Source organism: Amblyomma maculatum, chromosome 5 (genome assembly GCF_055883805.1).
Source record: "Amblyomma maculatum isolate TAMU_Amacu chromosome 5, ASM5588380v1, whole genome shotgun sequence".
NCBI classification, from domain to species: Eukaryota; Metazoa; Arthropoda; class Arachnida; order Ixodida; family Ixodidae; genus Amblyomma; species Amblyomma maculatum.
In genome coordinates, this window is record NC_139348.1 from 121231723 (window position 1) to 121257052 (window position 25330).

At 41.8% G+C, this 25330-nt stretch overlaps 1 long non-coding RNA gene across 2 annotated transcripts in view; it reads left to right on the plus strand.

The window, feature by feature from the left end:
• Nucleotides 1–1315: 1315 nt before the first annotated feature.
• The window catches only part of LOC146189364 (uncharacterized), a 36879-nt gene continuing 12864 nt past the window's right edge, over nt 1316–25330 (plus strand). Inside the window, exons 1-3 of one of the 2 annotated variants that reach the window (XR_014707294.1) lie at nt 1316–1360; nt 23903–24390; nt 24945–25018. This is a non-coding gene — a long non-coding RNA (uncharacterized LOC146189364). Of the gene's footprint in view, nt 1361–23902; nt 24391–24944; nt 25019–25330 lie in introns of those variants that run through there. The other variant, XR_014707293.1, reaches the window with a different exon arrangement.

The following is a 25330-nucleotide window of genomic DNA, read 5'->3' on the forward strand; positions in this document are numbered from 1 at the left end:
GTTTAGAGAAATCCGTCAAGATAAAGTTGATTGCAAAGTAAATAAATTATCCATAGGCACCCCACAAATCGCAGCCATACGACTACAATGAAAAATTTTACACCTCTCTGAGAGGCTTCATAGCTCAAAAATATTAGGCCTTGTACATTTGAAAGCACTATCTCTCTGGGACAGTTGCTATAAGAACTGGAGTAACCGCAACTGGTGGCAGTTCACAAGGTAGTTCGAAAGGGAATTATTCAACTGCTCAAAATTGGTACGATACTGCTTCAGGGCTGACAGTCTAGGTAAACAAACCGAAATGGGAATCTTGAATGAACTTATGTTTACTAAAGTTCCCCCAGGCGAATTATTCTGTAATAAAGGAGTGATTACACATAAGCCGAAAGACATCTGCACACTTCATTTTAGGAGTATTCAAAGCATCCAAGGAATTTTAACATATATTACCATTACAGCCGAAATAGCAGGGGTTACTTGGAGAACAATAAATATAAGCATATCTTAAGTAATCTATTAGTTTAATTACCCGTCAGATTCATACTGATGGAGAGGGCCACCGATGAAAGCTACTGTTGGGCAAGTTGAGAGTGTCTGGTGCCCTATAAATAGATAATAATAGGTGAGAGAAGAAAAAAAAAGCAGATCAGAGGCAGAGGGAGCCCGCACACAAGTGTATGCATAAAACATACACAAATTAAATACTATATTGGCATCACTTTACAAGATCAACATCTACAAAAACGTACTGTCACCGTAATATCAAGCTCTATTAAAAATGCTGCACAGTGCAAAAGAAGAGCTACCCATTACTATTAACAAAGCTGAACTTCAAATCTTTCTAAGAAAGGTAAAACAAAACCGTGGTTGTCACATATCTGGTATTTGTTAGGTATATGCGGTATTAAGAACTGTTATGTTTGCTTGCCATAATTAGTACTAGGGCGTGGACGAGCCTACTTATCGGAGCATCACGTTATGCTGTCCGGTCGAGGTATGTCGAGATATATTCCTTTCATATATGATTTCAGTAAGTAGCGCCTTTTTTATGCAGTAACAAACCCTTACAGCTTAGGGATGCCCTGCGGACATTCGTGCGGTTTACCTAATAAATTTTGGAAACATGAGATGTTTTATTCTTAATTCAAAACAGGTCACCTTTTCATACCTTGTTTGTGTAACGCTGGGTACTATGAGAGACATTTCAACAAGAATTGAAAATATGGTAATAGTTTCCCGCAACAGAGCTGTTGGTGTGGCAAAAGCTTTTCTCGGCAACAAATACTCACTAATACAGCACCGTTTCCCTTTCTTAGGCTGGACTCTTTCGAAGACAGGGCGGACTCCTTCTCAGATGAAGGTGAGCATTTGAGTAAAATGACTTCGTTTTCTAAATCCAACAAAACTCTACACTACGCCAAGACCCCATCGAAAACATAAATAATGGAATGCGGACAATATCCTGTACTCAAGGATTGTCACAGCGTTCGCATAAAAGTCTTGCTGCCCAGAACTAAATAGAAAATCAACGGCACTGAATAGAAAGAGGCATCTAGAGGGCAATAATTCATGCACTGAAGGTGACGCTAAAGGATGAGTAAGTTTCTTAACAGCTTGGTTAGAACGCAGAATTTTTATAATAAACTAGAATTATTTATTTAATGTGAGGACATTCTGAAATAATAATTTCAGTGATGCATTTCTTACGCACAGTGAACTCAAGACAGAAATCTGGGTTTGTTGCATTTGTTGTCAAGCCCAAAATAGATGCACCTAGTAAACGGCGAGATTTTGAAAAAAAAAAGTGGCTTAACGCTTGTGAAACTCAGTGCAGTAAGCAGTGGTTACAAAGCAGAGCATCTGCTACCTGGTTCTCGTTTATACGGGGCTCACATATATGTATGTATGCTAACTGAATATGTATTGGTCATACACATGTATGTACTGCTCAGAGTGCACTTTTTTTCCGCACGTCATCAAGCACGTGCCCACCAGCTCACCTTTTTATATGGAAGTAAAAATAATTATTGCATTCTGCATATTTATAAATAGCAACGTAGGCCAGCCGTAGGTGGGTGCACCTCCCACCCTCTCCCGGTTACCCGGTTAAGCCTACTAGGGCACGTTTGCATCCTGTTTATTCATCTCATATCCTTGACACTGCGTGCTAAGAGGAGACTTCCAAGAATACTAACATTTAAAGAATGTGGGAATGTGAAATATTTTTAACCACGATGATTTTAACGTGTCGCATATTTAAGGATTGGCTTCGGCCCAGTATTGAATATTTTTAAACGGTCCGTGTATAGCCCCGCTGAAGCAGTTTTATTTCCTCAAGCTGATTGATCTTATACAGCGCATGTATCAACACAGTGCATGAGCACTCCGCATTTTTGAAAGATACCTAACAAAGCAAAGCTTTTCTTTGTCTCTATCTTAAGGGCTGCATTTGTATTGCATGAAAAGAACTAAATTTTCCCACGTTCATAAAAATACTCTCCTAGATGTATGAGATCCTGTCTCGAAAGTTCCAAGTGAGCTTTATTCACTCATAAATTGTTTCGTCAAAGCAGATACATTAGGACATGAGATTTAGTGCACTTTAGCGCAAGGAAATAGGAAGCATTTGAACCATGCCATTTTTTTGCTTACATTGTATTCTCGTTCATTTCACGGCAGGACTTTTTGACGGGTTAGTTGGTTCATGAACTTGATTTTTATAGCGCTGAAGAAACACCACAGGAAGAAAGACACAAAAGGACAGAAGCGCAACTTCCAACTTTAATGAGCAGAAAAGGAACCCAGGCACTCTTTTATAATCTCTGGTCTGCATGAATGTGCGATAATCACCAAACTAAATCAGAAAAAAAATAACACTGGGCAGGATTGAACCAGTTCAATCATGACGAAACACATGGGTGAAACCAAGATACTTTGTTGGGCGAGTTGGTACTTATTCATTAATAATATAAACAGCGCGAACACGAAGACAAGGGACAAGAAACAAGAAAGCCACAGTACAAGCGCTGACTCACAACTAAGCCTAAGCCGTTTACTCCAAGGCCCAGAAAAACAAACATGAAGAAAACGAAACAGTCAAGTGAAACAATCCCTGGGTTCACCTGCTGCATAAAAAAATTACTTTAAAAAATCACTTAAAAAAGACACCTCTTTTCTTGAAAGAGCAAGAGAAGCCTTGCTGACACACTTATTGTCCGTTGAAATGAAATACGATTCCACTATCTCTCTCGTTATCTTCTCTTTGTGGCAATATAAAATCTCAACACTGTCAAACTTAGGAGTGCACTTCTTCTTCTCCTTCTTCATTATTTCACATGACTGGCAATGTGATACCAGAAACGTTTTGTCCTTTCCACTTTCCAAGTTGTTCCAGTGTTCCTGTAACAACTTGGAAAGTGGAAAGGACAAAACGTTTCTGGTATCACATTGCCAGTCATGTGAAATAATGAAGAAGGAGAAGAAGAAGTGCACTCCTAAGTTTGACAGTGTTAAGATTTTATATTGCCACAAAGAGAAGATAACGAGAGAGATAGTGGAATCGTATTTCATTTCAACGGACAATAAGTGTGTCAGCAAGGCTTCTCTTGCTCTTTCAAGAAAAGAGGTGTCTTTTTTAAGTGATTTTTTAAAGTAATTTTTTTATGCAGCAGGTGAACCCAGGGATTGTTTCACTTGACTGTTTCGTTTTCTTCATGTTTGTTTTTCTGGGCCTTGGAGTAAACGGCTTAGGCTTGGTTGTGAGTCAGCGCTTGTACTGTGGCTTTCTTGTTTCTTGTCCCTTGTCTTCGTGTTCGCGCTGTTTATATTATTAATGACATGGGTGAAAGGCAGGTCGCATGGATAAAGACAAGAAACAAGAAAATGATAAAGGCGAGCAACCACAAAAGATTAAAAAACCGAAGATGACATGAGAGAGAGAAGTCAAAGATAAAAGCATAAAACTCAAACGGTGGATGGCAGTGTGTAAAAGGCGCCTAAAATCATTAAAAAAAAAAGAAAACAGTGAAAAGAACTACACATATCCTTCCAAAAAGGAGAATTCGTCTTTAGAAAGGAGTATAGAGGGCGTGCTAACGCACTTGTCTTTTCTTTGATGAATGTAAAAAGCCTCAATAACTTCTCTTTCTGTCTTGTCCTGTGTCTTGGCTAGAAACTTGGTTTCCTGAAACTTGGGACGCAATTTTCACAGCGGCTACAATGTATAGCAAGGTTACCTTCTGTCTTGTTCTTTATACTCACATTGTGCCTTCGAGCCCGCTCAATGTTTCCCATTGAGCGGGCTCGATATGGCTCATGCAAAAAGATTTTAGTGTGTGCCACCTTGCGACATCTTGTAGTAGCCGTTGTACTCGAAATCTTATCTAGAAGGGTAGATACTTTGCCTTGTTGTTTCCTGATTAAATGAAACATTGTAGAACAAAAAGCAAGGCGTGAAAAGAATGCACACAGCGCTCACAAAAACTACAAAAAGGCTGAAATGGATGCACGCACATAGCGCTGTGTGTGTGCATCCTTGCTTCTCCTGCTCATTTCTTCGCTGCATTTTTTTCCCTTCAATCATGAAACAGCAAGTCCAACACTTCTGCTTCTCTTAACATTGTCGAGTCATGCACCTAAGTGCCCAGTGAGTTCGTCTAGAGTCCGGGAATTATGTTGTGATGAGTCCTTAATAAAGGAATAAAAACCGAAGTTCCTAGCTTCAAGATGAGCTCTGAGTGTCTACAAAACCATGTATATCATTTTTGGCAATGTATTACGCACATTTACTTTAGTTATCTCATATGGTTGCGAGCGTGGATAACATATGAGAAAAGAGCATCGGGTTAATGCACCCTCAAAAGGTACTTTGCAAATAGCAGGTCTACTATCATGTTTCATCGCGCCTGTAGGAAATCGCGTTTGATTTCTAAAGGGTTCGATTTCACATTACTAACAACAACAACACCAATTAGAGGGTCTCTTAGATCTCTCTTAAGAGGAGAATGGCGAAAGCCTACCCTTCCAATCTATATATTGCCTCCCATCGTTAACCTCTCGTTGGCATTGTTGCACGACTACATATTATTATAATTGGTTTTCAAGAAAGGAAAGGCACAGTATCTATCAAACTTTCTCCGGCAAGTGTGTTTGGACGGTACACCATCGCTTCTGTAGCGTGGCGTTCCTTGGCGCGCGTTCAAGTGTGGCATTGCAGATGGCAGGGACGCATCCCTCCTCGGCCAATCATGACGCCGCATAATCGGGACACACTTTGTCCACGACATTATGCGCCATTTCGCCTTACCATAAAACGCCGGCCGTCGCAGATGTTTGTCGTGAAATTCAACATCGTGTGAGCCAATATTTTCTGATTAATTGAGAGACTACTTGGTCTCGTCATGGATTCCACTTCGCCGGCCGCATACTGTACCGCAAGTGCACGTTATATTTATTTTCACGGGCCATTTCTGACATGAATTTTCGAGCGATCTTTTCATTTTCTGGACAGTGAAAGTGACGTCTCTGAAAAAGCAAACGGTTTCGCATCATGAGCAAAGTGTGGGCCTCGACAGGTGTTGTATTTGAGCATAGCCGCAAATATCTACTATACAATTTGGTGTATCACCAAGCACAAATTTCTCTCTAAGCCATTTTCTCACAAATCTGAATACCCCTGTCAGCAGTGCCTCTCAAAGGCAGTTTCTCGGAACTTCAAAAATATGTGCTAGTTGCTCCTTTAAGTGCAGTCTTTATCATTACAAGAGATGATATAGAGTAATATTGCGGCAAGCGACGCTACCAACAGGCTGCTATGCCTTTCTAAGGAACAAGAGTATATAAAAGTAAAAATGGGATGACTGTTCAGCCACAAGGGAACTCCTACTTCTATATAGGCGAGCAACAAATGTGGTAGAGCCACAGACCGTAATATTTTATACGAGCATCTTAAAACGGTGAGCAGTGAAACTAAATAGTTAAGTCATCCCGTGAAATAATCGTAGAAAGTGGCATTCTTTAGGAATGAAAGCAGAGTGTCCATAAAGTAACATTGCATAGGAAGCCAAGTCTTGCGTTTTTCATTCCTATCGTATAGTTTATTTATTATAGAGTAATGCACATTACTGTGTGCTGAGCTTGCTTCCTCTTTTCTTATCTTGCAGATAAACGAAAATAGGCTTGCCTGTCCGGAGTCCTGGTGAAAATAAAGGCGAAAATCAATAAACGAGTTCTTTTCTTACTGGCAGATTCCGTTATGCATAATGGGCTTTCTAGGTGAAGCTCATACAACGCGGAACTTGCCTAAACGTGTACTCAAGTGAGGGTGGTATTGGCGACGCTTTCGAGGTGTTAGATTAAACAATCCCAAGCACCGAACGAACAAGGGCACAATGGCGTTCGCAAACCGACCTGTTTCTTAACTTTGACAAGAGGTATGGATTGCCCGATCATTTCTGTTATTTTAGACATGAACCGGCGAAAATGGCTTAGAGAATTTTTTATTAACTGCACAAGGTGAATGGGATGTGATTTTTATCATTTCAATGAATTATTGGGATGGTACCATAAGGTTAATCCTTGCATCACTTCACAACCGGAAATTGTTAACTTTATCCACATTCCAGCGCAACTTAGCACCTTTGTGTATGCGCCAGGAGGTGTTGCTAAAAACTGCATCATTACAGGTCCACATAATGGGAACATGTATAGCGTCGTCCATTCCTAAGAGGTACGCTCAAAATGGCACTCACTCTCCTTGTATCGCCGTTGAATCCGACATGGCCGAACATCGAAGTGAAATGACGGAAGCCACTTGAGATGGTACTTCCCTTGAGCTGTCGTTACGTTTCAATGCCTAGACGGATCGGGCGCGTCGGCACTTGGACGAGAGCAGCCACGTGCTTGCGGGTTTTTAAGACTAGACGATCCTGTACAAGTTACGTACGCCGGAATAGGCAAAAAAAAAGGTTGCCATTTAACACCCCTTTAGGATTATGTCAGGATGCCCAGGCACTTGAAAGGTTCTACGAAGACAAGGAATTGGCAATGCGGAAATTAAAGACGCAGTATACTGTGCTAATGGGCGACTTCAATGCCAAGGTAGGGAAAAGCGGGCAGGAGACCAGGCAATGGGCGACTTGGGCAGAGGGTGAGTTACTAGTTGAGTTTGCAGAGCGCAATAACTTGAGAATCATGAACATCTTCATCAGCAAACGGAAAAACCGGAAGTTGACACGGAAAATCCTAACAGGGAGACTAAAATGAAATTGACTTCATAATATGTTCTGACCCCACCATTATGCAGGATGTAGAGGTAATCGAGAAAGCGTGATGCAGTGACCACGGGATAGTAAGGTCTCGAATTAGTCTAAAACTGAAGAGATAAAGAAAAAATTGGCAAGAAAGAAATCCATCAACGAATTGGCGATGAGGGGGAGGGAAGAAGAGTTCAGGATCTCGCTACAGAATTGATATTCAGCTGTGGAATAGTGCGCTACTTGTTAGACAGACACAAGTGGAGGACGACACACGAATGAAGCGCTTAATTCGTGTGTCGTCCTCCACTTGTCTCTGTCTATCAAGTAGCGCAGTATTCCACAGTATGATCAACCAACTGGGCCCCGTGTTTGCATTGTTGATATTAAGCTCTAACCGAGAATGAAGACATTAGCCTAGAAGCAATAAACAATAATTTCAGAGCTATTATTACTGAGTGCGCTGTAGAAGTATGCGGTAGGATAGAGAGGATACCGGTAAGCTGTCTAAGGAGCGGAAATATTTGATTAAGACGCAGTATGAAATTTTCCAATCCAAGAGGCCAGATAGTACTGGCAGAGATATCAAAGCTAATCAATAAGCGCAGAGTGTCCGATATAAGGAAGTATACTATGGAGAAAATTGAGCACGCTGTAAAGAACGGCGGAAGCCTTAAAGCGATGAAGAAGAAATTGGGCATAGGCAAAAATCACATGTATGCGCTAAGGGACAAGGCGGGCAAACTCATCAGGAATATGAACAAGATAGTCAAAGTAGAGGAGGAGTTCTATACTCATCACTACAGAAGCCAAACAAGTCAGGGCAATAAAGATATTGGCAGTAAAAAAAGCAGACGTTCCGCTATTGACGAAGGACGAAGTTAAGAAAGCATTAAAAACTATGAAAAGGGAGAAAGCAGCTGGAGAGGATCAGGTAAGTATAGATTTGTTGAAGGGCAGGGAGGAGATCATGTTAGAAACACTGGCCACCCTGTATACGCAGTGCTTGGTGTCATCGACGGTACCCTAACCATAGAAAAACGCAAACACTACCTAAATGTATAAAAAAGGGGACGCTATGGACTTGAATTGTTCAGACCGATCAGCTTACTGTCTGTTATGTATAAGGTATTTACCAAGGTAATCGCTTATAGATTCAGATTAATACCATAAATCAAGTGATATTAAAATGCTCGGAATATACCCAGCTCTTATACATAGCATTCGTTGATTACGAAAAAGCATTTGAGTAAGTAGAAACCTCGGTGGGCATGCAGGCATTGCGAAATCAAGGTGTACACGAGCCAACCATAGTTCTGCATAAAGAAAGTAACAAAATTCCCATAAAGAAAGGTGTTAGGCAAGGAGACGCAATCTTCCTAGTACTATTCACAGCTTACTTAGAGGAGTATTCAGAGACTTGGAATGGGAGCAGGTAGAGATACGGGTAGATGGAGAACACCTGAGTGATCTGAGATTTGTTGAGAACGTTGCCTTGCTAAGCAACTCAGTTGATGAACTGCAAAAAATGATTGATTACCTGGACAGGAAAAGTAGAAAGATAGGTTTGAAAATCAATATGCAGAAGACTAAGGTAATGTTCAACAGCCTCGTGAAGGAACAGCAGTTTACGTTAGGTAGTGCAGCACTGTAAGCAGTAGGCGAATGTATCTATTCATTTCAGGTAGTAACCGCAGATCCAAACCATGAAAGGGAATTAACAATGAGAATAAGATTGAGATGGAGCGAATTTGGCAAACACTCGAAGATTATCTCTAGAAGCTTACCGCTATCGCTCAAGAGGACAGTATACAACAGTTGAACCTTACCTGTACTCATCGATGCGGCTGAAACTTTGAGGCTAGCAAAAAGTTTGTACTTAAGATGAGGACAACGTAGAGGACTATGGAACGAAAAATAGTAGGGGTAACATTAGAGATAGAAAACGTGCAGTGTGGGTTAGAGAAATAACTCCAGCCACTGACGTTCTGGTGGAAATCAAGAAGAAGAAACGTGCATGGGCAGGACATGTAGTGCGAAGAGAGGGTAACCGATGGTCGCTTAGGGTAACAAACTGGATTCCAAGGGAAGGAAAGCGTAGCGGGGGTGGCAGAAAATTAGGTGGGCAGTTGAGGTTAAGAAGTTCACAGAGGTCAAGTGGATGCAGCTAGCACAGGACCGCGTTAGTTGCTGAAACATGGGAGAAGCCTTCGCCCTACCGTGGTTATAGTAAGGCTGATGATGATGAGGAGAAGGAGGAGCATTGCTTTTGCTCCAAGTGGAAGAGCACTGTGGTTGTTTTCGAACACTTATTCAGCTGATGGAAGAAATAAGTTGGATAGGTAATACATAGGTACATAGGTGCTGCTTTTGTTGCTGAAATGCATACCTTAAAAAGCGAACGCCGAAGTACAGCGTGATAAATTTCACATGAACGATCTTTAATTTAGCAGAATCTGGCTATATCATTGGCGACTCGGAGAAAACCCCTACGGAACGAACGATGAACATAGCCATTAAAGTTTATAATAATAAATATCTATTAACAAAATAAAACAAAGAAATGGAACAGATCTAAAACCTTCTAAGACACTAATTTTTTATATTCGATATATAATCATAAGGTACATAAGAAATGAGGTCATAGACTTAGTGAATAGGCGCTGTTTTCCTCAAGTGTAGCCTCTTGTTTCTCTACAGGGCGAAGTTTTCTGCACTTCACGAACTAGTATTTAAATGTCATGGAGTCTGTTGTGAGCTCTCTGCAGGTGGGTGTGGCAGCAATGTAGACATCATGTACGTATTAGATCTTGAAGACTAGACTATATATTAACAGGAATTAACTAATCAACTTTTGATATAGTCAGTATAAAGTAAATTTAAATATTCTTTATCATTATTTGGTATTAAGCATCCAAAGTAAAACATATATACCTAAAAAATGTTTGCTGTACCTTTCTGGCTTTGCATATCCAGAAAGTGGCGTATATACAAGCCCTTAATCATTAAATACCGTAGCATTTTTGCATTTGATGATGTAGAAGAAGTTGACATTTACTTTGCAGTGCTCATTAGCACAGGAAGCAGCGCCATTATATAGTTATGCAATGCAGGAAAGCATATTCTGTGACTGCCAAATGCGCATGTTTGGTATCCCGTACACTCGAAACGCACTATCAATAAAAACAAATTAAATTGAGGTGCACCTAATATTGATTGCCTTCAACGTTACCCCTGACTCACTTAAAAAGTTGAGTCACTATCCCTAGGAAATAGTCATATCTTCACCACGTTGCATCCCACATGATATCCACTCTGCTTTCAAGCCCACCTGCCAAGACTACAGAGATGTGTCTCTCGCTGTGCTTGGAATGGAATTCGTTAAATGAAAAAAAAATGAAGAAATAATGGGGTACATAGCGGCGGCAAAATACATGTCTATACTGTTCACGCTGAACCTTGACTAAAGACACTGTTGCTGATAGGTTGAACCTTTTGCAGAAGTCGTACTGGCAGGTATCACGTCGAGCAGTATCGTACTTTCATTAGTATTGCTCCGAGTTACATAACCACATGCACGCACACGGAAATTCAACACACAAATGCACAGGCTCAACGCAATTCAACAATCAACGTTATTCAAAGCGGCAGAAGCCAACGTCGTTATTTTTTGTCTGCGAAAATCTCACGTCATGTGTAGAAAGATCATTTCATAAATGTCCGTGTTTTCGTTAATTTATATCTACCCCTGTTATCAAATTTCGCCTTACTAAATTTGGTTTTATATATCACTTGCGGGAAAGTGTCTAAGGTCACATTAAAGTAGTTGGCGGCCTCCTCCTTTGTTCTAAACACTGTGAACGATGCTACTCTTTGTTGTTAAAAAAAAAATATGCAGTTGAAAACAGTGTCCGCCTCGTTCATATGAATGAATGTTTTGTTATTTGGAGCACGCACTGAACACGATCGAATGCACTGAATGCATTTGCAGTAAACACAGTAAACACCCTTGCTCCATATTAGTGATATTTACATTCACTCTCATAGTTTTGCAACTCTAACTTCAGTAACGGAACAGAAAATCATTTCTTTAGCGGCAGTGTCGCTGATAGTAATTTCAATGAAAAATGTTCATTCACATTACAGACTGTTTTTTGAAGGTAACAAACAACACGTACCATTTATAGGAAGGAGACTGAATAACGCGGTAAAGGATCACATTTCTCCGCCATACTAAAACTTGTAATGGCTTGGCAGCCAGCGGACGAAAACTGCAAAAAGTAATTACAGAGCACTCAGAACATTTCCAAAGAACTTTTATGTCGTTTTTCACGCTTTCATAAAGAACCCTGTAAAGCCTCCCCTCTCGGGACCTGCAACAACATCGTACATGGCGAAGCATTCGTGGAGAGTTTGACACGACCATTCATGCAACTCTATTCAGACAGCCGTTCAGCGACGAGCTATTAATTTCTGAGAGCTGTCTTTTATTCTCCCATGCAGCTTCTATTGGGATTCATTTCACTATCGAGAATCTCCCTGACAGCCTAGCAGGAGCGCTCCTGCTGTGTTCCAGATTCCAGTCTGTAGCTCATCCAAGGGAAATGAAATGATGAATGATTTACGCATCTTGAGTACATTAAAGCCGGCACAAAGTTACTCTTCTTTCAAAGAAGCCTTGCACGCAATAGGAAAAGCATATTCATCGATCGATCCAGAAGTGGTTCTTGTTTGGACGAACTTTATTGTTTCGTTTCGGATGAATTAAAAAATAAGCCCCAGCTTCCTTTTGAGAACACTTGGTTTTAATAAGTAGACGTTGACATGAGAGATTCGGAGGTCGATTTGCTCGTATAGATATAGAAATTGATATGCAGAAAAGTTCACAACCGTTTCTCCGCAGGGAAGTATCTGAAGCTTTTAGAGGAAAATAAATAGGTTGTATTTCGATATCGGGCAACAAGTTGCAGGAATATACTGATTTTTTATCTCGCAAATTTAAAACGAAGTGAAGAAAAACCAAAATGCTTACTCCAAGAAGTCTCGCAGGTTTCTAACAAGAAAGGAGCACGACCATTTAAGCTTGCTTTCAGAAACGGCGTTACCCACTCTTACCCGACACTGCTGATGGATAAGTGCATAAAAAATGTCGCCTGGCAGGCACTGCACTACGACTCTGTGACCCTCTTGCGCTACCTTTGAGAAGAACAATTTTTATTTCATAATCTCTGTGATCTCCTAATTTGATTGCGGCGACCGCAATGTGGGGATATGTACTTCTAGCCTTCACTGTGACGTTCTGTTGGGGTAAGAATACGCATTCTTTTTTTTTCTGATCACAACTCGCACCGATGTTTCCTCAAAAACACTTAAATGCAACCAAAAACGAGCCTTTTTTACAGCAGCAATCGAGAAAAAACAGCTAGGCGTCATGTAATAGGAAACGCAGGATTAAATAGATTAATTCCTTGTATGAATTACAACAATCTGGACATATTGACGTAGTTGTCAAAACCACGCGTCCCCTTCAGCTCTCATTCAGAAAACACGAACATTATGTTTGTTGGTGGCTTTAAGTAAACCAGTGCATGAAAACGTCGCTTTATTTGTCATAGACTTTGTATAAATGTTTTGATCTCACTCCTGGTTCAGCACGGCTATCAGGTTTTCCTGGAGCTACAGACATTTTTTTTTCGTTTCGTGTATGCTTTTGATGTGCACCCTTATTTATTCTCTTATACCCTTTGATGCTCCTGTGGTGTGCTATAATATCATAAAAAAACTAACAGTTGTCGATAAAACACTTCTTTTTTTATATTTTTTAGGTGCTACAATAGTATGATTTCTCACTAACAAATGAGGGCTACGCAAAGAAAATACCTGTGTTGTGTAGCCATGAGCAAGCGGAGCCTGTACAACTCTCTGCACTATTCCATCCACAAGACTAGGCCTAAATAATGGTGTAGCTTCATGAGGAGCTTTGTATAAAATTAAAAAAGGGAAAAGTGGGAAAGTGCATCTGACGAGAGGTTTAAGTTCATTCGTTACGCCCGAAATCTTATCTCAAGCCAGCATACTGAAAGGCTCGTGCTTAGCTACTGGATAAAATTCACATTGAAGTATTACTGCCGGTACTTCATTCAAGGCTCTTAATTATTTCGCTTTTCACGGATGCCGTAGCTTTCTTATCAGTCCGCAATTTCCTCAAATGCCAAGGCATTGTCAGCAGTGCATATTTGAGTAATCGTAGTTGACAAAATCCACATTTAATATCCGTGTTAACGCTGGATTCACAAAATGATTTTGTTTCTTGACGGGATACCTTTTATTAATTTTATACAGGCTAGCGCAGTAAAAGCCCGTGCGGAGATTATTCTACGTGGTATTGGTCGAGCGCAGCCGTAACTTTAACTACAAATTTTAGAAAAAGAGACTTAGCACTATGACCATAGAAGCTATTTGATGGGCTGCTTTATACGGCATTTTTTTGTACTCTGGGGCCCTTATATCAACCTTCTGTTAATGTGACTTAAATTTAGGCTAGAAATGGGTATACACGAAAATGGATTTTGGAGTAAATTATTTATTCAGTGTTTCGTTGTTTATTGTACATTATAGTCCGCCATTGGTCTATCACATTTTCTCTTATGATAAAGATTGGAAATTGAAACGTTCGCGCTTTCTTAAGCGTTACTTTATTGATGTCCTTGAAGCAGGAGCCCGCATGAAATATCAGCCTCCGACACTGCCAGATACCTGAGCAGTATGCATAGAAAACAGTGCCCCAAAGCTGTTTTACATGCTTAGCTTTTAGTATCTGAAAACATGTTAACCTCTGATGTGCCAGCTAGATCAATGCGGAGTTTGCCTCAGCGATGCAGACACCTCACCCACGCTGCCACTCTCCGTTTTCTTTCTGTGCGTGCAGGGGCACACAGGAAAATGTTAGAGGGTCTCTTAGATATCTTTGAAGAGGAGAACAGCAAAAGCATACCCTTCCTCTCACATATCTAACGTCATATTGGTCTTACGTACTCATTAGCAGTCATAATGAGCCATGCCTAGTCATTGTAGTCATTATTACTCATCGATAAGCACTTTTATTCATTGCCGCTCAGTTGCGGTGACTTCAACACGACGTTTGGCATATTAGCGGTTTTGTTGTAATGATGAATCATTCAAGTCATTGCATTAATTACCACTCATAGCTAAGCATTTTCTCTCATTCCCAATTAGTTGCGTCATTCCAGGTCATAGTTTGACATATTGGTCATTTTGTAGTCATGAACAGTCATGCCTAGTCACTGTAGGCATCACCGCTCATCGTTAGGCACTGTTGCTCATTTCTAATCAGTTGCAATCATTACAAGATGCAGTTTGACATGTTGATCATTACAGTCGTTTTAGTTATAATAATCATTATTAGTTATAAGCATTAGCCAATAACCCTAACAATGTCTATAAAATTTATTGATTACCTCTCACCATCAATCGTTTTCATTCTTAATGTCCCCCTTCACACGTCCGCTATTTGCGAGTGACACATCAGCGTACAGATGTGGCGCACATATTAGGTGAACAGCGTCCGCACAGTTTCTCTACATGAGACTGGGAAGGATTCGCCTTAATATGTGACCGATACTGTGCCTTCTCTTTCCTGTAAACCAATTTATATTTAATTGAATATGCAACTGATGCGCTTGCGTGTGGACCCTCCCATCTACAAATAATAATTGGTTCACAGGAAGGGAACCGTGCAGTATCTGTGTACACATGAACCATGCCGTGAGGGAAGGAACAAGTCCCCGGAAGAAGTGTGACAGATACTGAGCCTCTAATTTCCAGATTGCTATGATTATTCATTATTACTATGATTATTAAAAATTATCGAAGAAACTCGGACTGAAAAGGCAGTGTCACAAGGGTTATCGCTGCACACACAGTTTTCGCTTTATGACTAGTATTATAGTTTACTAGACACTATACTAGTATCAAGGCAGTTTTAAACCCCAACAATTTTTTAGACAGCAGAAGGATGTTCAGTAATCCGTACTACGTTGGCCGCGCCAGTACATATCGAACGCATGTACCTCAAGAGACCTCTCTTGGTTTGGTTTGTATGGTTTGTAGGGTTTAACATCCCAAAGCTACTCAGGTTATGAGAGACGCCGTAGGGGATGACTCCGGAATTTTCAACCGCCTGGAGTTCTTTAACGTGCAGTGATATAATACAGCCCACGGACGCCACTCCGTTGCGGCTCCATCGAAGCGCAGCCGCCGGTGGTCAGAATCGAACCCGGGTACTTCGGGCACAGTAGCCCGGCATTTTAACAAGACCTGTCGTAAATGTTGGCCGGGTAGTCTGATCGCCGTACAGACAGACGTTCCACACACAAACACACACACACACACACACACACACACACACACACACACACACACACACACACACACACACACACACACACACACACACACACACACACACACACACACACACACACACACACACACACACACACACACACACACACACACACACACACACACACACACACACACACACACACACACACACACACACACACACACACACACACACACACACACACACACACACACACACACACACACACACACACACACACACACACACACACACACACGCGCGCGCACACACACACACACACACACACACACACACACACACACACACACACACACGCACGCACGCACGCACGCACGCACGCACGCACGCACACACACACACACACACACACACACACACACACACACACACACACACACACACACACACACACACACACATATATATCTATATATACATATATCCCATTGAAACCTACTGGATCTCTCCCTCTCTATGTATATATATATATATATATATATATATATATATATATATATATATATATATATATATATATATATATATATATATATATATATATATATATATACATATATATTATAGGGGTGTGCTTATTCAGTTCACCCAGATGGATCCAGCTGCACAGGATGAATTCGCAGCAGAGTGTCAGGCGTAGCGAATCACGAAGACAGCGACGAACTTCGTCCTCGGGTGTGCCAACTTGACGCGATGCATGCCAGTGGCTATAACGACGAAGATTGGCACACTACAGTTTCGCCCCGGGTAGAGAAGGAGCCATCTTGTTGACTTATGCAGCCGATAAGACGGACGGATAGTAGTAGGGCTGGATTCGGTTCGCAAAAACTGTTTCGCGTTCATGGCGACGCAAGTCCGCAGAAGGCATAACGGGCTCAACTACGTAGTTGACAGGAGATGCTTGTTGAAGGACCCGGTATGGGCCGTGGTATCGAGCAAGAAGCTCCTTTGAAGTGCCAGGGGTTGTGGAAGGCAATCAGAGCCACACCAGAGAGTTATAGAGGAATATGAAGAAGCCTCGCCGGAGTCACGGTGTGTTTTTGTTGCCACTGTTATATATATAATAATAATATATATAATTTGTATGAGAGAAAGAAAGGTTGATTCTATTTCTATTTGCCTCAGTTTCAGGCTCCTCAAGCGAGGAAGAGTTGTAAGTAACCAAGCATTACGTTTACGTTCAATACTTAGTAGCAAAATACTTATTAATTTAAGTGTATGTTTACTGAAAAGAGCTGCTACTTTAGCGTGCTTTCTGGGTACAGCAACTCAGGAATAAATAATAGCTTTAAAATGAAATGATAAATCTTCGTCTGGAACCTTTACCCCATGATACTACATCCTCTTGTTTTCTACTTAGCGTTTGTTTTGTTTAACTTGAATCCCTTATTGTAAGCTTAAAATGATAAAATATTGGCGAAGCTGTGAAAAGTAAGTGAAAGATTGACGCTGCTGATCTACTTAAGAAACAGCGCGTATTTAGTATGCGCCTTCTCTTAGCAGATCTGTTTTCTTAGTGGTTTGTTTACTAAGCTATAGAGCGGCATCTCGAAATTATCCGGTACGCAGCTAAAAATCAGGGTTGAATTTGTAAGCGGTGCGGCAAAGAACATCGGCATTTCAATAATGGCAGTGCCTGCAATATATAATATTTTGAGAGATATGCCATAATTCTTACGATTGCCGTAAGAGCTGCAAACATACACTAAATAGTGAACACCTAAATATCGAAGAATTTTATCGTGATGCAGCGGCGCCAATTTGAACCAAGCTCGTGTTTTACTGAATATAGGTCAGAAGAGCTTGTTGTCGGGGTAGTTGGTACTGCATAGCATATAAGAGTAATGCGCAACAACTTTGACAGGACACAGGAAGAACTGTTGTATGTCTTTCTGTGTCCTGTCTAAGTTGTTGCGCATTACTCTTATATACTATACTGAATATAGGAACACATCAATCATCTTGCTGAAGAGCTGAAGGGCAGTCGACGCTACGGAACAATATGGACATGTATCATTAATAATGTTCTGGCATAGTGGGTCAAGCTAGACAAATGTACATCTCTTAACTGGCAAAGCAAATAAATGTTTATATCTGTACAAAGTGCAAGCCCGCAACAATGTGCGCACACAACTGTCTATATATGGCTAAGGGCTAAAAATAGCCTCAAACTTAAATTGCGATATAGACCGTTTTAAAACAATGACTTCGAAGCAATCTGCCGTGAAGTGCGTCGAACATAAATATTCCCCTTCTTTGGCTGCCAGATGTCCCGCCTGATAGCCCGCTCCTGCATACCTCGTACATTTGGGTCTTTGTGAAACCTGTTTAGAAAAACGTTGTTACCGTCAGATGTGAAAGCTGAGGCAGACTAAAAGCCGCCAGCGTGTGACGCGACATACAGATACGTTTTAAATATGCTAAAATTGGTAGTTAAAAGTGAAACGTAATCCCGGAGCCTTTTTTCTCTCGATTTGTACAGCCATACGCAACGCAAGACGCAACCATGTGTTTTTTGTATTTATTTGAAGCGTATCATGCAAATACAAAGAAACTTTTTGGGCCCATAGCCAGTGGCTATTTGTGGGTCCAAAGGATAAGTGATTCAATTTTTTTTAAGTAGTAGCGAAATGCAGAAGAGAAATTATACACAGGAAATATCCCATTCCAGGTCGAGTATTTGTATTTTTGTTTGTATTTGTGTGTGAGTATGTGTATTTGTGTACTGTGTCTGTGTATAACCATGCAGCGCCAGAGGTCGTCGGAGTCGTATAGCCAACTAGCCCGCTCGCAAGTACTACAGAACAAAAAACGTCAGTGCAGAATGTTCTTTTCCAGTGAGCAAGCGATTTCAAAACATTTTACAACATACAATAGTCCGGAGATTTACCGGCCCCCCAAAACAGACAGTGATTACATTTTAGATAAAAATCCACTTGATGAAGATAAAGATTGCATTTATCGTGCAGTATATTAAGATAAGCTATGTATATTTATTGTTTGTTAAACGATGCGTCTTGGCTGCTACCTTAAAGTTAATGGCTTGTTTCATACGTACTGGAAGAGAATTCCAGATTTGGGCATCGTTAAATTCCACGAGCCTTTTACTGTATACATTATGTGTTGCAGGCGGAATGAAATTCAGGTTGGTTGCAGCTCTTGTATTTCGATTGAGGATTTTAAATATGCACATAGGAAACGGGTGATTAGTTTTTACTATTGTGTGAATAATTGCGGCGGTTTTTAGTTGATACACTGTGGTCACTGGTAGCACGCGAACGGTTTTATATAGATGTAAGCTGGACTGAGTATACCACGAGAACGTAATAATTCTCAGTGCACGCTTTTGTAGACGGATAACTAGTTCTAAGTAACTGACATACGTTGACCCCATGACTCTATACAGTAACATAGGTGGCTATGAAAGAAAGTGAAATAAAGAAGGCGTAAAATGTTATAGTTGAAACATTCACGTGCCTTAAGTAAAATATGACAACCATATGCGAGCTTTGAGCAGAGTTATTTAATATGGGTTTTCCAGTGCATATCTGAATCAAAAGAGACTCCTAAGTCTTTGTGAGGCACAACTTGTTGCAATTGAGAGGCATGTAATGTTATAAGTAATTCCTCACTATTTACCTGTTTTTTTCTGTGAATGAAACACTGTATACTTGGTTTTATTAATGTTGAGGGTTAGTTGGTTAGATGTGAACCACCTGAAGACATTGTTTAGTTCGTTAGTTATGTTATCTTGAATTTCGTGCAACTTCTCTCCAACAAAGACCAAAGCGGTCTCGTCAGCATACATTAGTGGTTATGAGTGCTAAAGAATTGCGGGGAAATCACTGATGTAAAGTAAAAATAATATAGGCCCAAGAACTGAGCCTTGCGGCACACCGGTTACCACAGTTTGATAAGTGGAAATGTAAGTATCAAGTATTACCGGTTGTTTACGGTTATTAAGGTAACTTTTAAGTAAAGTGAATATATTTCCTCTGAAGCCATAGTTGTTAAGCTTATTCTATAATATCCCATACTTAACGGTGTCAAAAGGCTTTTTGATATCTATGTACAATACGACGGCGATTTTACTCCTGTGTAAAGCGGTATTAAGCATTTGTGTTAACATGAGTACCGCGGAGGAAGTAGATTTATCGGACCGGAAACCATGTTGGTGATGGCTCAAGATACTGTGTTTGGTTATGAATTTGTTGATGTGAAGGCAGAGTATCTTCTCGAAAATAGTATCAATAACACTAATTATTGATATGGGCCTATAATGTATTGGTTTTGAGCGATCCCCGTTTTTATATATCGGTACTACTTTGGCTACTTTAAGTTCATCAGGACATATTTCGCTCTCTAGAGAATGATTATATAGATGAAGGAGGTGAGGTCCTATTATATCAGTATTGTCTTTAACAAGGTTGACAGGAACTTTATCAAGCCCCGCTGCCTTAATTGTTCTTAATGCTTTGACTGTTGTTATTATTTCTTCCATCGTAATGTCCTCGACAACAAAGCTATTTACAGCCGGGATGGCTGTTTGTAAATAATAGGGGACCGGAGGCAGATGTGCAGCAAGCTGCGGTCCAATATTAGTAAAGTATTCGTTGAACTCATCTGTGTTATCCTAATCGATTAATTCAGGTAATATACGCTGTTCAGAATGAAGCCCTAGGGCATCTGTTACAATGCTCCACATCTTTTGTGTGTGACCTTGAGCTCTTTGAAAGAAAACATCCAAAAGCCACAGCGCCAACTACGCACCACGGCAGACGGCGCGTTTTATTGCCATGGAAAGATGATGGTGTGCGGCTCCAGTTCTTGGGCATCCCCTCCGGTCCACCAGTTTTTATTGCAAAAGCAAAAGTACTCTAGGTTCCGAGCCTTCAGCGTAGCGCGGTAGTAGCTAAGTACGTCTTACCCACGTGACGCTGTAACGTCGCACCCCACGTGACACAAAAGCGAGAGATGGGCTCCCAACTCAAGCGGTCGGCGTGGCGCGGTCGGAGCCGCAGCTCAGTTGGCAGGAGCTGCCATCTTGGGTCTCTCGTTTCACGTGGGACGGTTATGTCAGAATCAACCTGCTAGGACTCTGGCATTCACTATACCCCTATAGGCCACTAAGGCACGTTCATATGGCTTGGGTAAAGCGGGGCTTTATATATGGGTTGAGGAAGAAAAAGAGAAGAAGAACGCTTGGTCACTCGCAGCTAATGCTTTCGCTCAATATTTGGTTCAGCAGCGTTTAACCCTTGTAATTTTATTGTATTGACATGCCGGCAATTGAAGAAACTGGTCTACACGTTGAAATTTCGAACGCACGGCCAGCGGCGAACCGAGTCCTTTCAGCCGCGACACGTCCCCACAGCAGACTGCGCAAGCTTGTGTGACCGGAGCTGCGCATCGAGCAGCTTCGAAGCCCGAGGGTTCGTAGGCGGACAGCCAATTGTTGACGTCGTCGTCGCTGCTACCACTAAATGTAGCAGGGTCCTGTTGATGTTGTCTATTAGTGCAGGTGGCGGACGAATCTAGATATAGTAGAGAGATTTAGCTTACCGTGATCCGCGATCCGCCACCGTGACACTACCGCGCGGGGGCGGGGCGCGCAAGCTGATTGGCCCCCACGCGGCAGGTCTGTGCGCCGACATCCAGTATATGGCGCCACCTATCGGCGTCAAGAGGATCTGGGCATGCGCAGTGTAACGCACGGTGGCGAATCACGGTAGCGGATCGCGGAATACGATAAGCTAAATCTGTCTAGTGTCAGCTTTGTCACTGGGGTGGTGAGCGTTCGGCTGCGAAGTTTCATGGCGAAAACGGTACTGGAAACCTCAGATGCCCCATTCAGCAATTGAAAAAAGAATTTATTGATTTGGTCCGACGGATTCAGAGTGTAGACCCACCAGCCGTAAGTCACAGTTTCAGCGCGAGAGGTGGACACCAGAGACCAGCTATGGCGATAGAGATGCCGAGGTGCAGAGCGTGCTTTGTCCTCCTTACACAAGAATGTTTTCGCATTATTATTAGTTCACGTATCACAAATGCTATAAAAATCATGAACCACAACGCATTCACTTAGTGCCCCTCACGCAAGTTTGATAAAAGAAGATCCTTCTTGGTCTGTGCATTGCGATCCTGCCTGTCACGAGATGGCCTGGTTTAGAACTGGAATTTGAACCATTTTTTTGAATAGCGTGTCTTTTCGAACACATTTTATGCTGCGCAGCTATTGACGCGTAGTTAGGGCGTTCATAGCAGAGCGAAGCGGCGGCACCTTTTCGTTGGAGGCAATAAGCAGGAGGCTATGCAATGTGCAATGTCATTGCACGTTAAATAACTCGATGTAGTCAAAATGTTCGGAGACATCCACTACGGCATCTCTCATAACGTGAGTCACTTCGTTACGTTCCCCATAAACCAAACGTTTTCGGGGTTGCAGTTCTTAGCTGTGGGTTACGGTAACGGCTTTTTGGCTGAACCAGCCAGAAACAATATCGCGTAACGTAGGATAAATTGGGCGCGAGGAGACCGTGGCACCACATCTCAGAAGCGACCATGTGACGAACTGATTAGAAGAACGCGCTCTGAACTGGAGCTGTGGGATGCTTTCCTGGGCAGTTTAGGTGTTTGTTATTGTTACTCTCATTTATTAATTTTATATACACGTTGGTCTGAGCTTTTATAAGCTTAACTTGAGGTATTAGGCCCACTCATTCGGCAAGAATGCACTTCACCGAACCATAGAGTTGTCGAAGTTTACGATTCTTAACTAATGCGGTGACGACGAGCACTTCCTTCATTATTGATGTTGTTATTGTGAAAAATATCTGAAGCTGTCGCAAAAGCCGTCAGAGGAACGCTGTCACTGAATATCGGTAATGAGATTCCTGTGGAAGAGTAGCGGAGCTTTCAGGGGCCCTACAGACGCTGACAGCCTTCGAATAGTGACGGCAGAATGGGCACCGTTAGGCTGCTCCTTTGAACGTAGTAGAGCGCACAACTTTGAGAGTCCGGAAAACGTGGATGAATTTTTTTTTATAGCAAGTGTAAAGAAGTGCGTTCCAAGGAGCGAATGTTTGCTCACTGACTGCCGTCAGTCGGGGAGCAAACATTCGGGGAGCAATGAGAGCTTGCACCGAGTTCCGTCGCCTACGTCTGGGGACAGAGCAATAACGGACAATGGCAACCGCTTAAATAAACTTCAACGACGATGCCATATCAAAAATTGCAATACTAGAACTTGTTATCAAGCAAAACTACAACGATAAATGCAGCTATTAGCTTTTGAAGTGCGCGAGTCTCATCGAGAGTTTCCTCCAGATCAGTAAGAGGAGTCACGTGATTCCACTTGATCCCCTATGAGGACGCGCGCTAGTGTCGTTCGCTCTAGTGGTGGCGCTCACGCCCAATGGGGAAACCCGAATGGTAACTGATAAGACTTAAAAACGCAAGTTGCTAACAGAGCGCTTGACGTGTATTCCATCAGCTTGGGGACACACAGGGCACGGTGAGCTATAGTTCCAAGCAACGCATTTCCAAGATAGAGTTATTCGCTGTGAATACTATTGCTCGCTCATTCCTTCTCCTTGTTAAATGTAAATTAACCAAGTTCCCTCCTTGTACCAAGCTTTCGTTCTTACATACGTAATTAAGTCGAAATAGAAACCAAGACACGCAGAAAAAGCAGGTTTCGGTGATGTAAAAACTGACTTAGACACACATGAGGTCTTTGATTTGAGGTTCATTTCCCAGTTCCAGCATTTTGGAGACTTTATTGTCCGTGCTATCTCTGGCATGCATATTCATTGCCTCGTCTAAGCTTTGTTGAACTTACCCTAAACATGTGCGTGTCCTCACTGGTATTTGTGTCATCAAGCTGGAACAACTTAACGAATAAGCACGAACGAACCTTACAATGCAGAATTAAAGCTGGCATCCTTGTGAGAGCGGAATACAATATTTGTTCTATATCTTGCACTAAAGATGAAATCGACCGAATAAGAAATATAGCCAAAAAATAAATAAAATGAGTGGCCTATCAACTCTCTGATACTGGCACAGGTCTGATAATTAACTCGAAACACACGAGCAAGCACACCACTGATTTCGTCTTTTGCTCTCGTACTAGGCAACGCATAACGAACCTCATTAGTTAGAAATTTATAGTGGACTACATTTTGAAAAAAATATTTATTTGAGGCTTTCCGCTTTGCAGTATTAACCTTCGAGGTGATGAGGAAATTTCCCCGGCCAGAAAGGGACAGCCTCACAAGAAGCCCTCCGGAGGTCAGAAAGGTTCACAACAGCCCCAGGAACCTCAGCGGCCAAGTGGTGGACAAAAAGGGCAAGGTGGCGCCAAAGGTCGGCATAACGTGAAAGGAGGCTGCAAAGGGCTAAAAGGCTGCCCGCCTAAGCCTAAGCCCACAACCCCCAAGCCCACAACTGCCAGGCCGGGCGTTAAAGGTGGCCAGCAGCAGCAACAACAGCTGCAGGGCATAAAAGGTGGCCAGAAAGGGCAGAAAGGAGTCAAGGGCTGGCATGGAGGCGAAGACTTGGGATCAAAGGGCGGATGGCATGGCGGCGAAAGCTACGGGACGAAGGGCGGGCAGAAAGGCTGGAAGGGCGGGCAGAAAGGCTGGAAGGGCGGGCAGAAAGGTTGGAAAGGCGGCGCCGACTACGGTTATGCGGACGAAGTTCTCGAGGGTGAGCAGTCAGTGCTGCTAGCCAGGGCACGGGACGTGCCCTAGGTCGTAACCGTGCATCCTTTTTCTGAGCTCTTCTGTTTCTCTTCTTCGACTGTTTAAGGCACTCTGCTCTAATTAATTCGGAAACGGACATTCATTTCATCATGTCAGCCGCTCTTTCAGAAGTGCCAGTTACTATTTGTTTATTTTAAAGCACAGATCAATAACATTTTGGTGATTGAAATTAAAATAAATGCAAACGAAGAGATCAAACAATATTTTCCGCATATTTTGAAAACTGTTGGCATGCTAAAGCCATTGGTATTTCCTACCATATTATTTTGGAGGATATAAGAAAAAAAGGCATGTTGGAAAATGTGTTCTGAAGATGCAAGTTTAACAGGTATATGACTTGGATTGCGCAATTACTTCTTGGAAAATATTCCCCCGCACGCAGCTTTTAATGTATTCTGTATAACTTACCAATCTTTTACTAGAGAAAAACTATATTGCTATGTGTAAGTCGCTTTTATACTGCTCCCATAACCACGCTGTTTTTTGCATCTTTTTCAGTGGAAGAAAGGAAGTAAGAGCGCAAGATGTTCCATCACAATATTTATGGTTCATGGCCAGCAATAAACCTGTCCTATTCCCCTCTTTGCAAACTGTTGTGGGCGAATGCTACCTGGAATATTTTACAAATTACCACGGTGCCAGAAAGAAAGACAAAGCATGTCATATAGCTGTATTGTGATGCGCAAACGAAACTAAATGAACATATTTGGAAAACAACAGCGCACTCTTAAAACTTGAACAGAGAAAAATAGAACGCTTCATCGCTGTGTCGTCCTATCTTTCACTGTCCAAGTTTTAGTAATGCGCTGTTTTTTTTTTCGAGCCCGTTCAACCAGCGTTGCAATTAAATTGAACAGCCAGCTGCTTTGTGCTCGACAATCTTT